Below are 15427 nucleotides of genomic sequence, written 5' to 3'. Positions count from 1 at the left end.
CTCCTCCATCTCCCGGGCACTAGGATGAGAACAGAATCCCTGACATCCCACCCACTCTGTGCCCTCACCAAGATACTGCGGAGGCACCCTGACTATGCTGTGCCCAAGATGGCAGCGAATGCCCCTGCTCCCCCAGGCCTGTCACCAAAGGGTAAACATGGGGCCTGTGGCCTCCTTATGAAGCTTCTCAGCCCACCCAAGGCTCCAATTCCTACCATTCGCCCACAATCTCCTCCCGCCTCCTGAGCTCGCTGTTCCACCTCTGATGTCTCCATCACCAGCACCGCATATGCTCAGAGCACAATCTGATCCCGCAGTGGTGCACTAGGCTCTTGTAGTCATTTATAGGGAACTTTCTGACTCACAGGGAGTCCTGGGTAAACACTCTGCCATTGAAAGCTCCAAATGTTGAATGGATGACTATTTTCATTTCATCCCATGGAGACTGAAACCAGAAAAGCAATGAGTGAAATTATTAAATAAATTATACAGAAACCAGAGTGCCTAGGCCATCAAATATGGTGTGAAGTACAATGGAACTTCTTTTCTTAACCCACATTTGGACTCGGGAATTAGAGGGATGTTTTCACAATATGCAGATGACACCACATTGGGGGGTAAAACAAATAATGTGGAGGAGTGCACTGAAATCGAGGAAGACATAGACAGGCTGACGGACTGGACGGATCAATGGGAAATGAAAATTCAACACAATGAAATGTGAGCTGGTTCATCTTGGCAGGAAGAATGAGGCCAGTTATTGGTTAGAATGTAAGAAATTAAATGGAGCAGAGAGATTTGGGAACAAAGCCACATAAATCACTAAAAGGAGCAACACAAGTCAATAAGAGAGCAAAGAAAGAGCTGATCTTTTTTAGAGGAATTCAATGTAACAGCAGGGAGGGAATGTTAAATTTATAGACAACCTCACTTAGAAGGACTGAGAGCAATTCTGGTCTCCATATTAAAAAGAATATTGAAGCACTGAAGAAAGTGCAGCATAGTTTTACAAAGATGTCACCAGACAGGATGCTACTATCCAGCAAAATTGAGCAGGCTGGCGTTCCTTTCTCCAGAAAAGAGAGACTAAGAGATCTGATAAAGGTCTTTAAAATTAGCAGTGAGTCAGAACAAGGGGGCAGCAATATAAGACAGACATTAACAGGTCAAATCGCGAACTTAGGAGGAATTTCTCTACTTAAAGTGGTGAGAATGTGGAATTCACTGCCTAGTGGAGTGGTTGAAGCAGATAGCAATGATGTGTTTAAAGGGAGGCTCAAAACATTTATCACCAAAAGGGAATACAGGGATATGGAGGCAGGGTGGGACGAGGTAATTAGATTAGGAGGCTTATGTGGATTATAAACATCAGCACAGTCTAGTGGGGCTGAATGGCCTGTTTCTGGGCTATAATTCTGTGTATGTACAGCAGGGTTGGATTAATGTTTAATCCCACAGGACCCAGGGATAGATTAATGCACAGTTTTTAAAAATTCGTTCATGAACTGTGGGCTAAAGGCCTGCTACCCGACCCAAAGGGACCTGACAGGGGTGAATTAATACTCAGGAAATTGATGAAAGGTCTGGCTCTAACTTTTAGACTGTGCCCCCAGTACTGGATTCTCCAACCAACAGAAACAGATTCTACCGTATCAGTTCCAATTAATATCTTGAAAACTTTGATAAAATTAACCCTTAATGTTCTCAATTACAGGGAATGAGGCAATAATGATGAGCTTAGAATGGTGCTGCATTCTGGCAGAAGGGATACGGCAAGGCAACATACAGTTAATGGTACAGTTCTAAAGAGCGTGCAGCGAGAGGGGGACCTTGGTGGGGTGGGGGGGGGGGGGGTGGGGGGTTCATGTGCATAAATCATTAAAGGTGGCAGAGCATATTGAGAGAGTACTTGACAAACCATTTAGGCTCTTGGGCTTTATAAATATAGAGGTATTGAATGCAAAAGCAGACAACTTATGATGAACCTTTATAATAGAGTCATAGTCATACAGCACAGAAACAGGCCCTTTGGCCCATCGTGAAAGGCTCTGGTTAGGCCACAGCTAGATTATCGTGCCCAGTTCTGGTCACCACACTTTAGGAAGGATGCGAGAGTCCTTGAGATGTTGGAGAGGAGATTTACTGGAATGGTTCTGTGATATGGAAATTTAGCTACAAGGGTAGGATGGAAAAGCTAGGGTTGTTCTCCTTGGAACAAAGTAGAATGAGGGGAGATTTGATATAGGTGTACAAGATTGCGACAGGTTTAGACAACATAAGAACGTAAGAAATAGGAGCAGGAGTAGGCCATTCGGCCCCTCAAGCCTGCCCCGCCATTTCAATATGATCATGGCTGATCTGCCTCAGACCTCAACTCCTTTTTCGTGCTAGCTCCTCATAGCCCTCAACTCCCTGATATTTCGAAAATCTATTTACCTCCTCTTTAAATACTTTAAATGATCTAGCCTCTACAACTCTCTGGGGTAGAGAATTCCAGACAGTCACTACCCTCTGAGAGAAGAAATTCCTTCACATCTCAATTTTAAATAAGTGTCCCCCGATTCTGTAACTATGTCCTCAAGTTCGAGATTCCCCACTACTGGAAACATTTGCTCAACATCTACCCTTTCAAGCCCCCTCAGAATCTTGTACGTTTCAATAAGATCACCCCTCATTCTTCTAAGCTCTAATGAATAAAGGCCTAACCTGGTTAGCCATTCTTGATAAGTCAACCTCTTCATCCCAGGAATTAGCCGAGTGAATTTCTTCTGAACTGCCTCCAACGCCAGTATATCCTTTCTTAAATAAGGGGACCAAAATTGTACGCAGTACTCCAGGTATGGCCTCACCAACACCCTGTACAGTTGTAACAAGATTTCCCTATTTTTAAAACTCCAACCCCCAGCAATAAAGGCCAAAATTCCATTTGCCTTAATTACTTGCTGCACCTGCATGCTAACTTTTTGTATTTCATGCACAAAAACACCCAGCTGTCTCTGTGCTGCACTTTCTTTGGAGTGTCTCTCCATTTAAATAATAGTCTGCCTTTTGATTCTTCCTACCAAAGTGCATGACCTCACACTTTCCTACATTAAACTCCATCTGCCAAGTTTTTGCCCACTCACTCAACCTATCTCTATCCCCTTGCAGATTCCTTATGTCCTCATCACAACATGCCCTCCCACCTATTTTTGTATCAGCAAATTTGGATATATTACACTCTGCCCCTCAAAGAACAATACAGCACAGGAACAGGCCATTCGGCCCTCCAAGCCTGCGCCGATCTTGATGCCTGCCTAAACTCACACCGTCTGCACTTCCGGGGCCAATATCCCTCTATTCCCTTCCTATTCATGTAATTGTCAAGATGTCTCTTAAACGTCGCTATCGTATCTGCTTCCACCACCTACCCTGGCAGCAAGTTCCAGGCACTCACCACCCTCTGTGTAAAAAAAAAACGTGCCTCGCACATGCCCTCTAAACTTTGCCCCTCGCACCTTAAACCTATGTCCCCTAGTAACTGACTCTTCCACTCTGTCCATAGAACATAGAACAGTACAGCACAGTACAGGCCCTTCGGCCCACGATGTTGTGCCGACTATTTAACCTACTCTAAGATAAAACTACCTACATACCCTTCATTCTACTATCATCCATGTACCCATCCAAGAGTCGCTTAAATGTCCTTAATGTATCTGCTTCTATTACCACCGCTGGCAAGTGCATTCCACGCACCCACCACTCTTTGTGTAAAGAACCTACCTCTGACATCTCCCCTAAACCTTCCTCCAATCACCTTAAAATTATGCCCCCTGGTGATAGCCCTTTCCACCCTGGAAAAAAGTCTCTGGCTATCCACTCTATCTATGCCTCTCATCATCTTGTACACCTCTATCAAGTCACCTCTCATCCTTCTTCGCTCCAATGAGAAAAGCCCTAGCTCCCTCAACCTTTCTTCAGAAGACATGACCTCCAGTCCAGGCAGCATCCTGGTAAATCTCCTCTGCACCCTCTCTAAAGCTTCCACATCCTTCCTATATTGAGGCAACCAGAACTGAACACAATATTCCAAGTGTGGTCCAACCAGGGCTTTATAGAGCTGCAGCATAACCTCGCGGCTCTTAAACTCAATCCCCCTGTTAATGAAAGCCAACACCCCATATGCCTTCTTAACAACCCTATCAACTTAGGTGGCAACTCTGAGGGATCTATAGACGTGGACCCCAAGATCCCTCTGTTCCTCCACACTGCCAAGAATCCTGTCTTTAAGCCTGTATTCTGCATTCAAATTCAACCTTCCAAAATGAATCACTTCATACTTTTCCAGGTTGAACTCCATCTGCCACTTCTCAGCCCAGCTCTGCATCCTGTCAATGTGCCGTTGCAACCTACAACAGCCCTCCACACTATCCACAACTCCAGCAACCTTCGTGTCATCGGCAAACGTACGAACCCAGCCTTCCACTTCCTCATCCAAGTCATTTAAAAAAATCACAAAGAGCAGAGGTCCCAGAACAGATCCCTGCGGAACACCACTGGTCACCGAGCTCCAGGCTGAATACTTTCCATCTACTACCACCCTCTGTCTTCTATGGGCCAGCCAATTCTGTATCCAGATAGCCAAATTTCCCTGTATCCCATGCCTCCTTACTTTCTGAATAAGCCTACCATGGGGAACCTTATCAAACGCCTTGCTAAAATACATATACACCACATCCACTGCTCTTCCTTCATCAATGTGTTTTGTCACATCCTCAAAGAATTCAATAAGGCTTGTGAGGCATGACCAGCCCCTCACAAAGCCATGCTGACTATCTCTAATCAAACTATGCTTTTCCAAATAATCATAAATCCTGTCTCTCAGAATCCTCTCCAATAATTTGCCCACCACCGACGTAAGACTGACTGGTCTGTAATTCCCAGGGTTATCCCTATTCCCTTTCTTGAACAAGGGAATAACATTTGCCACCCTCCAATCATCTGGTACTACTCCAGTGGACAGTGAGGACGCAAAGATCATCGCCAAAGGCGCAGCAATCTCATCCCTCGCTTCCCGTAATAACCTTGGGTATATCCCGTCTGGCCCCGGGGACTTATCTATCCTCAAATTTCCAGCACATCCTCCTTCTTAACATCAACCTGTTCAAGCATATCAGCTTGTTTCACGCTGTCCTCACAAACGACAAGGTCCCTCTCACTAGTGAATACTGAAGCAAAGTATTCATTAAGGACCTCCACTACCTCCTCCGACTCCAGGCACAAGTTCCCTCCACTATCCCTGATCGGCCCTACCCTCACTCTGGCCATCCTCTTGTTTCTCACATAAGTGTAGAACGCCTTGGGATTTTCCTTAATCCTACCCGCCAAGACTTTTTCGTGTCCCCTTCTAGCTCTCCTAAGTCCATTCTTCAGTTCCTTCCTGGCTACCTTGTAACCCTCTAGAGCCCTGCCTGATCCTTGCTTCCTCAACCTTAAGTAAGCTTTGCCGCTCATAACTTTGTAAACCTCTATCATGTCGCCCCTCCACCTCCGTCGTTCCAGTGAAAACAATGAGTTTTTCCAACCTCTCCTCCTAGCTAATGCCCTCCAGACCAGGCAACATCCTGGTAAACCTCCTCTGTACCTTCTCCAAAGCCTCCACGTCCTTCTGGTAGTGTGGCGACCAGAATTGCACACAATATTCTAAGTGTGGCCTAACTAAGGTTCTGTACAGCTGCAACATGACTTGCCAATTTTTATACTCTATGCCCCGACCGATGAAGGCAAGCATGCCGTATGCCTTCTTGACTACCTTATCCACCCTCCTCCAAGTCATCAATATAGATAGTAAATAATTGAGGCCCTAGAGCTGATCCTTGTGGCACACCACTAGTTACGATTTTCCAACCTGAAAAAGACCCATTAATCCCAACTCTGTTTTCTGTGAGTTAACCAATCCTCAATCCATGCTAATACATTACCCCCAATGCCGTGAGCTCCTATCTTGTGCAATAATCTTTTATGTGGCACCTTATCGAATATCTTCTGGAGATCCAAATACACAACATCTACCAGTTCCCCTTTATCAACTCTGCTTGTTATATCCTATTACAGAAACATGGCTTACAGAGGGACAGGAATGGCAGCTCGACATTCCTGGCTACAGGGTTTTCAGACGTGATAGATGGGGATTAAAAAAGAGAGGGTGACAATTTTGGTCAAAGAAACAATTACAGCTGTGACGAAGGATCATATAGAATCATTGAAAGCTTACAGCACAGAAAGAGGCCACTTGACCCATTGTGTCTGTGCTGACCAAAAAAACGATCCACACATCCTAATCCCACCTTCCGGCATTTGGTCCGTAGCCCAACAGATTACAGCACTTGAGGTGCATATCCAGACTCCTTTTGAATGACTTTGTTAGAAGGATCATCAAATGAGGCAACATGTACCCGTTAAGGTGAAGGGTAGGACCAACAAGTCCAGGGAACCTTGGATGTCAAGGGATATAGAGGATTGGATCAGGAAATATAAGGAGCCTTATGGCAGATTCGGAGCGCTGAAAGCAGTGGAGGCACTAGAGGAGTATAGAAAGTGTAGGGGGGCACTAAAAAAGGTAATTAGGAGAGCGAAGAGGGGACATGACAACCACGGAAACAGTAGGGCCCATTAGGGACCAACGTGGTAATGTGTGTGTGGAACCGGAAGACATAGGTGAGGTTTTAAATGATTACTTTGCATCTGTGTTCACTATGGAGAAGGACGATGTAGGTGTAGAGATCAGGAAGGGGGATTGTGATATACTTGAACATATGAGCATTGAAAGGGAGGAAGTATTATCTGTTTTAGCGGGCTTAAAAGTGGATAAATCCCCAGGCCCAGATGTGATGTATCCCAGGCTGTTATGTGAGGCAAGGGAGGAGATAGGAGCACTGACACAAATTTTCAAATCCTCTCTGGCCACAGGAGAGGTACCAGAGGACTGGAGGACAGCAAATGTGGTGCCATTATTCAAGAAGGGTACCAGGGATAAACCAGGTAATTACAGGCTCGTGAGTCTAACATCAGTGGTTGGGAAAATATTGGAAAAAATTCTGAGGGACAGGATTAATCGCCACTTGGAGAGGCAGGGATAGTCAGCATGGCTTTGTCAGGGGGAGATCGTGTCTAACTAACTTGATTGAATTTTTCAAGGCGGTAACTAGATGTGTAGATGAGGGTAAAGCAGTTGATGTAGTCTACATGGACGTCAGTAAGGTTTTTGATAAGGTCCCGCATGGGAGATTAGTTAAGAAGGAAAGAGCCCATGGAATCCAGGGCAAAGTGGATCTAAAATTAGCTTAGTGGCAGGAGGCAGAGGGTGATGGTCAAGGGTTGTTTTTGCGAGTGGAAGCCTGTGACCAGTGGTGTACCACAGGGATCGGTGCTGGGACCCTTGCTGTTTGTAGTGTACATTAATGATTTAGACGTGAATATAGGAGGTATGATAAGTAAGTTTGCAGATGACACGAATATTGGTGGTGTCGTAAATAGTGAGGAGGAAAGCCTTAGATTACAGGACGATATAGATGGGCTAGTAAGATGGACAGAGAAGTGGCAAATGGAATTTAATCCTGAGAAGTGTGAGGTGATGCATTTTGGGAGGACTAACAAGGCAAGGGAATATACAATGGATGGTAGGACCCTAGGAAGTACAGAGGATCAGAGGGACCTTGGTGTACTTGTCCATAGACTACTGAAGGCAGCAGCACAGGTAGATAAGGTGGTTAGGAAGGCATATGGGATACTTGCCTTTATTAGCTGAGGCATAGAATATAAGAACAGGGAGGTTATGATGGAGCTGTATAAAACACTAGTTAGGCCACAGCTGGAGTAATGTGTACAGTTCTGGGCACCATACTACAGGAAGGATGTGATTGCACTGGAGTGGTTGCAGAGGAGATTCAGAAGGATGTTGGCTGGGCTGGAGCATTTCAGCTATGAACAAAGACTGAAAAGGCTAGGGATGTTTTCCTTAGAACAGAGAAGGCTGAGGGGGGACATGATTGAGGTATACAAAATTATGAGGGGCATTGATAGGTTAGATAGGAGGAAACTTTTTCCGTTAGCGGAGGGGTCAATAACCAGGGGGCATAGATTTAAGGTAAGGGGCAGGAGGTTTAGTGGGGATTTGAGGAAAAACATTTTCACCCAGAGGGTGGTTGGAATCTGAAACGCACTGCTTGAAGAGGTGGTAGAGGCAGGAGCCCTCACAACATTTAAGAAGTATTTAGATGAGCGCTTGAAATGCCATAGCATTCAAGGCTATGGGCCAACTGCTGGAAAATGGGAATACAATAGTTAGGTGCTTGTTGGCCGGCATGGACACAATGGGCCGAAGGGCCTGCTTCTGTGTTGTATGACTCTGAGGCCATATGGATTGAGCTAAGGGACAAAAACGGGGGGTTACCACACTGCTCGGAGTATATTTCTAGACCCCCCAGTCACAGGGAGATCGAAGAGCAAAAATGCAGACAAAACCCCAACAACTACAAAAACAATAGGGCAGTAATAATAGGGGATTTTAAATTACCCCAATATTAACTGGGATAGTTTTATTGTGAGAGGAATTGAGGGAGCAGAATTCTTGAAGTGCATTCAGGAGAATTTTTTTGGCCAGTATGTAGCAAATCCACAAGAGAGGATGCAGTTTTAGACTTAGTTTTAAGAAATGAAGATGGGCGGGTGGAAGTCTGGCAGTGGGAGAGCATTTTGGTGTCCATGATCATAATTCAGTCTGTTTTAACATAATTATGGAAAAGGACAAGGATAGAACAAGAGTTAGAGTTCTCAATTGGGGCAAGGCAAATTTTACTCAGCTGAGGAGTGATTTAGTGAAAGTGGACTGGAAACAGCTGGTCAAAGCAGTGGGAGGCATTCAAAGGGTTCAGAATAAACATGTTTCCATAAAAAGAAAGGGTGGGACAGCCAAATCTAGAGCCCCCTGGATGGCAAGGGGCTTACAGGGTAAGATAAGGCAGAAAAGGAAAGTTTATGTCTAACACTGCGGACTCAATACTACAGAAAACCGAGAGGAGAAATCAAAAAGGAAATTAAGAAAGCAATGAGAAAACATGAAAGAATATTGGCAAGCAAAATCAAAGTGAACCCAAAGATGCTTTATCAATACATTAAGAGTAAGAGGATAACTAAGGAGAGACAAGGGCTCATAAAAGACCAAAAAGGTAACCTATGTGTAGGAGCGGAAGATGTTGGTATGGTTCTTAATGAATACTTAGTGTCTGTCTTCACAAGAGGGGCAGAATGCAGATATTGTAGTTAAGGAAGAGGAGTGTGAAGTATTGGATGTGATAAACATAGGGAGAGAGAAAATATTCATGGGATTAGCTCCTTGAAGGTGGATAAACCACCAGGGTCAGATGAAATGTACCCCAGGCTGTTAAAAGAAGCCAGAGAGGAAATAGCAGATGCTCTGACCATCATTTTCCAGTCCTCACTAGATACAGGTGTGGTGCCGGAGGATTGGGGAACTGCTAACATTGTACCTCTGTTTAAAAAGGCAATGAAGGATTCATTGACTAATTAAAGGCCAGTCAGTCTAACCTCAGTAGTGGGCAAATTATTGGAATCAATTCTAAGAGGCAAGATAAATTGTCACTTAGAAGGGCACACATTAATCAAGAATAGTGAACATGGATTTGTTAAGGGAAGAACGTGTCTGACTAACTTGATTGAATTTTTTGAGCAAGAAACAAGGAAGATAAATGAGGATAGTGCAGTTGCTGTGGTCTACATGGACTTTAGTGAGGCTTTTGACAAGGTCCCACATGGCAGACTGGTTAAAAAAATAAAATCCCATTGGGATCTCTTCAGGGACAGATGGGACCTGTTCAAGAAGGACGGGTTGCATCTAAACTGGAGGGACACAAATATCCTGGCTGCGAGATTTGCTAGCGTCACTCGGGAGCGTTTAAACTAGTGTGGCGGGGGGTGGGAACCAGAGCAGTAGGACAGCAAGTGAAATAAATGAGGGGGAACTAGTAAATAAGGCCAGTAAGACTAAGAGGAAGAGCAGGCAGGGAGATGTTGCGGAGCACAGCGGGACTGGTGGTCTGAAGTGCATTTGTTTCAATGCGAGAAGTATAACATGTAAGGCAGATGAACTTAGAGCTTGCATTAGTACTTGGAACTATGATGTTGTTGCTATTACAGAGACTTGGTTGAGGGAAGGACAGGATTGGCAGCTAAATGTTCCAAGATTTAGAAGCTTCAGGCGGGATAGAGGGGGATGTAAAAGGGGTGGGGGAATTGCATTACTGGTTAAGGAGAATATCACAGCTGTACTGCGGGAGGACACCTCGGAGGGGTCATACAGCGAGGCAATATGGGTGGAGCTCAGGAATAGGAAGGGTGCAGTCACGATGTTGGGGGTTCCCAACAGCCAGCAGGAGGTAGAGGAGCAGATATGTAGACAGATTTTGGAAAGATGCAAAGGTAACAGGGTTGCAGTGGTGAGTGATTTTAACTTCCCCTATATTGACTGGGACTCACTTAGTGCTAGGGGCTTGGATGGGGCAGAATTTGGAAGGAGCATCCAGGAGGGCTTCTTGAAACAATATTTAGATAGTCCAACTAGGGATGGGGCCGTACTGGATCTGGTATTGGAGAATGAGCCCGGCCAGGTGGTCGGAGTTTCAGTAGGGGAGCATTTCGGGAACAGTGGCCATAATTCCATAAGTTTTAAGGTACTTGTGGATAAGGATAAGAGTAGTCCTCGGGTGAAGGTGCTAAATTGGGGGAAGGCTAATTATAACAATATTAGGCAGGAACTGAAGAATTTAGACTGGGGGCGGCTGTTTGAGGGTAAATCAACATCTGACATATGGGAGTCTTTCAAACGTCAGTTGATTAGTATCCAGGACCAGCATGTTCCTGTGAGGAAGAAGGATATGTTTGGCAAGTTTCGGGAACCTTGGATAACGCGGGATATTGTGAGCCTCGTCAAAAAGACAAAGGAAGCATTCATAAGGGCTAGAAGGCTTGAGGAATATAAAGAAAGTAGGAAGGAACTTAAGCAAGGAGTCAGGAGGGCGAAAAGTGGTCATGAAAAGTCATTGGCAAACAGGATTAAGGAAAATCCCAAGGCTTTTTATACGTATATAAAGAGCAAGAGGGTAACCAGGGAAAGGGTTGGCCCACTCAAGGACAGAGGAAGGAATCTATGTGTGGAGCCAGAGGAAATGGGCGAGGTACTAAATGAGTACTTTGCATCAGTATTCACCAAAGAGAAGGACTTGGTGGATGATGAGCCTAGGGAAGGGAGTGTAGGTAGTCTTAGTCGTCTCATTATCAAAAAGGAGGTGGTGTTTGGTGTCTTGCAAAGCATTAAGGTGGATAAGTCCCTAGGGCCTGATGGGATCTCCCCCAGAATACTGAGGGAGGCAAGGGAAGAAATTGCTGGGACCTTGACAGAAATCTTTGTATCCTCATTGGCTATAGGTGAGGTCCCAGAGGACTGGAGAATAGCCAATGTTGTTCCTTTGTTTAAGAAGGGTAGCAAGGATAATCCAGGAAATTATAGGCCGGTGAGCCTTACGTCAGTGGTAGGGAAATTATTAGAGAGGATTCTTCAGGACAGGATGTACTCCCATTTGGAAACAAACAAACTTATTAGCAAGAGGCAGCATGGTTTTGTGAAGGGAAGGTCATGTCTCACTAATTTGAATGAGTTTTTTGAGGAAGTGACGAAGATGATTGATGAAGGAAGGGCAGTGGATGTTATCTATATGGACTTCAGTAAATCCTTTGACAAGGTCCCTCATGGTAGACTGGCACAAAAGGTGAAGTCACACGGGATCAGAGGTGAGCTGGCAAGATGGATACAGAACTGGCTCGGTCATAGAAGACAGAGGGTATCAGTGGATGGGTGTTTTTCTGAATGGAGGGATGTGACTAGTGGTGTTCCGCAGGGATCAGTGCTGGGACCTTTGCTCTTTGTCCTATATATTAGTGATTTGGAGGAAAATGTAGCTGGTCTGATTAGTAAGTTTGCAGACAACACAAAGGTTGGTGGAGTTGCAGACAGTGATGAGGATTGTCAGAGGATACAGCAGGATATAGATCGGTTGGAGACTTGGGCGGAGAAATGGTAGATGGAGTTTAATCCGGCCAAATGTGAGGTAATGCATTTTGGAAGGCCTAATGCAGGTGGGAAGTATACAGTAAATGGCAGAACCCTTAGGAGTATTGACAGGCAGAGAGATCTGGGCGTACAGGTCCACCGGTCACTGAAAGTGGCAACGCAGGTGGATAAGGTAGTCAAGAAGGCATACGGCATGCTTGCCTTCATCGGTTGGGGCATTGAGTATAAAAATTGGCAAGTCATGCTGCAGCTGTACAGAATTTTAGTTAGGCCACACATAGAATATTGCGTGCAATTCTGGTCGCCACACTACCAGAAGGACGTGGAGGCTTTGGAGAGGGTACAGAAGAGGTTTACCAGGATGTTGCCTGGTCTGGAGGGCATTAGCTATGAGGAAAGGTTGGATAAACTCGGATTGTTTTCACTGGAACGACGGAGGTGGAGGGGCGACATGATAGAGGTTTACAAAGTTATGAGCGACATGGACAGAGTGGATAGTCAGAAGCTTTTTCCCAGGGTGGAAGTGTCAGTTACTAGGGGACATAGGTTTAAGGTGAGAGGGGATGTGCGAGGCAAGTTCTTTACACAGAGGGTGGTGAGTGCCTGGAACTTGCTGCCGGGGGAGGTGGTGGAAACAGGTACCAAAGCAACGTTTAAGAGGCATCTTGACAAATGAATAGGATGGGAATAGAGGGATACGGTCCCCGGAAATGCAGAAGGTTTTAGTTTAGGCAGGCATCAAGATCGGCGCAGGCTTGGAGGGCCAAATGGCCTGTTCCTGTGCTGTACTGTTCTTTGGATCCAGGGAAATGCAGCAAGGCGGATACAAAATTGGCTCAGTGGCAGGAAATAAAGGGTAATTGTTGATGGGTGTTTTTGCGACTGGAAAGCTGTTTCCACTGGCGTGCCGCAGGGCTCAGTATTCGGTCTCCTGTATTTTGTGGTATATCTCAACAATTTCAATCTAAATGTAGGGGGCATAATCATGAAAATTGCTGACATCACAAAAATTGGCCATGTGGTTGATAGCGAGGAAGATAGCTGTAGGCTGCAGAAAGATATCAATGGACTGGTCAGGTGAACAGAAAAGTGGCAAATGTAATTCAACCCAGAGAAATGTAAGATGATGCATTTGGGGAGGTCAAACAAGGCAAAGGAATACATGATTAATGGGAGAATATTCAGAGGCACAGAGGGAGGGACCTTGGAATGAATGTCCACAGATCCCTGAAGGTAACAGGACAGGTCGATAAGGTGGTTAAGAAGGCATACGGAATCCTTTCTTTTATTAGCCGAGGTATAGAATATCAGAGCAGGAAGCTTATGCTGGAACTGTATAAATCATTAGTCAGGCCACAACTTGATTACTGTGTGCAGTTCTGGTCACCTCATTACAGAAAGGATGTAAAAAAAAAGAAAGGGGTTAGAGAGGAGATTTATGAGCATGTTGCAGGACTGGAAAAATGCAGCTATCAGGAAAGATTGGATAGGCTGGGGTTGTTCTCCTTGGAACAGAAGAGGCTGAGGGGAGATTTGTTTGAGATGTACAAAACTGTGAGGGGCCTGGATAGAGTGGAGGTGAAGAGTCTATTCACCTTAGCAGAGAGGTCAGTGACTAGGGGGCACAGATTTAAAGTAATTGGTAGAAGTATTGGAGAGGAGATGAGGAACAGCCTTTGCACCCAGAGGGTGGTTGGGGTCTGGAACTCTCTGCCTGTAAGGGTAGTGGAGGCAGAAACCCTGAAATCATTAAAAAGGAGTCTGGATATGCACCTCAAGTACTGTAGCCTGCAGGACTACGGACCAAATGCTGGAATGTGGGATTAGTCTGTGTGACTCGTTTTTCAGCCGGCACAGACACGTTGGGCCAAGCGGCCTCTTTCTGTGCCGTACACTTTCTATGATTCCATACAAGAGATGTGAGGAAGAACTTTTTTTACACAGTGAGTGGTAATAACCTGGAGCTTGCTGCTCATGAAGGTGGTGGAAGTGGAGAAAATCAATGATTTCAAAATGAAATTGGATGGGCACTTGAAAGAAATATATCTGCAGGACTATGGGGCAAGAGCGGGGGAATGGGACTGACTGGATTGCTTTATAGAGAGTTGGCATGGAATCAAAAAGCTGAATCCCTTCTTCTGTGCCATAATGACTGACTCAAAGAACAAAGAACAGTACAGCACAGGAACAGGCCATTCGGCCCTCCAAGCCTGCGTCGATCTTGATGCCTGCCTAAACTAACACCTTCTGCACTTCCGGGGCCCATATCCCTTGACTCATTTGCTTGATCTCTCCTCGTAATTTAACCCATGAAGTCCAGATATCATTCAAGTAAATTTATGCTACACTCCCTCCAAGGCTAATATATCCTAAGATGTGGTGCCCAGAACTGAACACAAGTACTCCAGGTGTGATTGAACCAGGGTTTTGTCTATCTCAGTGCTTTTCCAGTCACACTGATACCTGAAGCTGTTTCCCACAGACAGAGCTGACAAACCTTTTCTTTCCATGTTCAAAGGCCGATGATATGCAGGTCCTGATGAATCGAGTGAGATCTTGATGTGATGTTTGGTTTGAGTTTCCCCAATGGCAGATTCTTCTCTTCCCTGTAAAAGGAGTTTACAAAAGCCATCACTGTCAGTCTAGGATAGAAATTCACAACATTCTCTCATCCTGCTTCCTGCCCACGCATGCATCCTGCTGCTCATTGTCCTGAGGAGACACTCCTTAAAACCTACCTCTTTGACCAAGCTTTTAGTCATCTGCCCTAATATCTCCTTATGTGGCTCAGTGTCAACTGTTGCTTTATAAGTCCTGTGAAATGCCTTAGAACATTTAATTATATTAAAGACACTATATAAATACAAGATGTTGACTTGGACATATCACTGTTCCTTCATCATCGCTGGTGAAAACCCTGTAGTTCCTTCCCTAGCACCACTGTTGGACACAATGTGGACTGCAGTGGTTCAAGGCAGCAGCCAATCACCATCTTCTCAATGGACAACTGGGGATTGGCAATGTATGATGGTCTTGCTAGCGATGCCCATATCCCAAGAATTAAGTAAAAATATCTAGATATGTAAAATGGATTAAAAGCCTCTACAGCAATACTTGTTACTAAAACAACACTCTTTTACATTGAGTGGTTAGTGTCCATTTGGCAACCTCAGCACACCTGGAATCCAGCTCCCTTGACAGTCTCACATTGGAAATTGTTGTGCATGAATGGGCTGAAACGTACTCGGGGTTAAACCCAGAATCATCTCCTTGTTCTCCACTCCAGCTCAAACTGATGCAACA

The 15427-nt window shown here is 45.1% G+C and overlaps 1 protein-coding gene across 1 annotated transcript in view; it reads right to left on the bottom strand.

Moving 5' to 3' along the window:
• The window catches only part of LOC137372353 (zinc finger protein 229-like), a 106699-nt gene that overhangs the window by 87745 nt on the left and 3527 nt on the right, over positions 1-15427 (bottom strand). Inside the window, exon 2 of the mRNA XM_068036243.1 lies at positions 14622-14730. The gene's annotated coding sequence lies outside the window, so the exon portion shown is untranslated. The remainder of the gene's footprint in view (positions 1-14621; positions 14731-15427) is intronic.

The sequence above is a fragment of the Heterodontus francisci genome, chromosome 7 (genome assembly GCF_036365525.1).
Source record: "Heterodontus francisci isolate sHetFra1 chromosome 7, sHetFra1.hap1, whole genome shotgun sequence".
Lineage (NCBI taxonomy): Eukaryota > Metazoa > Chordata > Chondrichthyes > Heterodontiformes > Heterodontidae > Heterodontus > Heterodontus francisci.
This window is presented reverse-complemented; position numbering and strand designations above follow the sequence as displayed.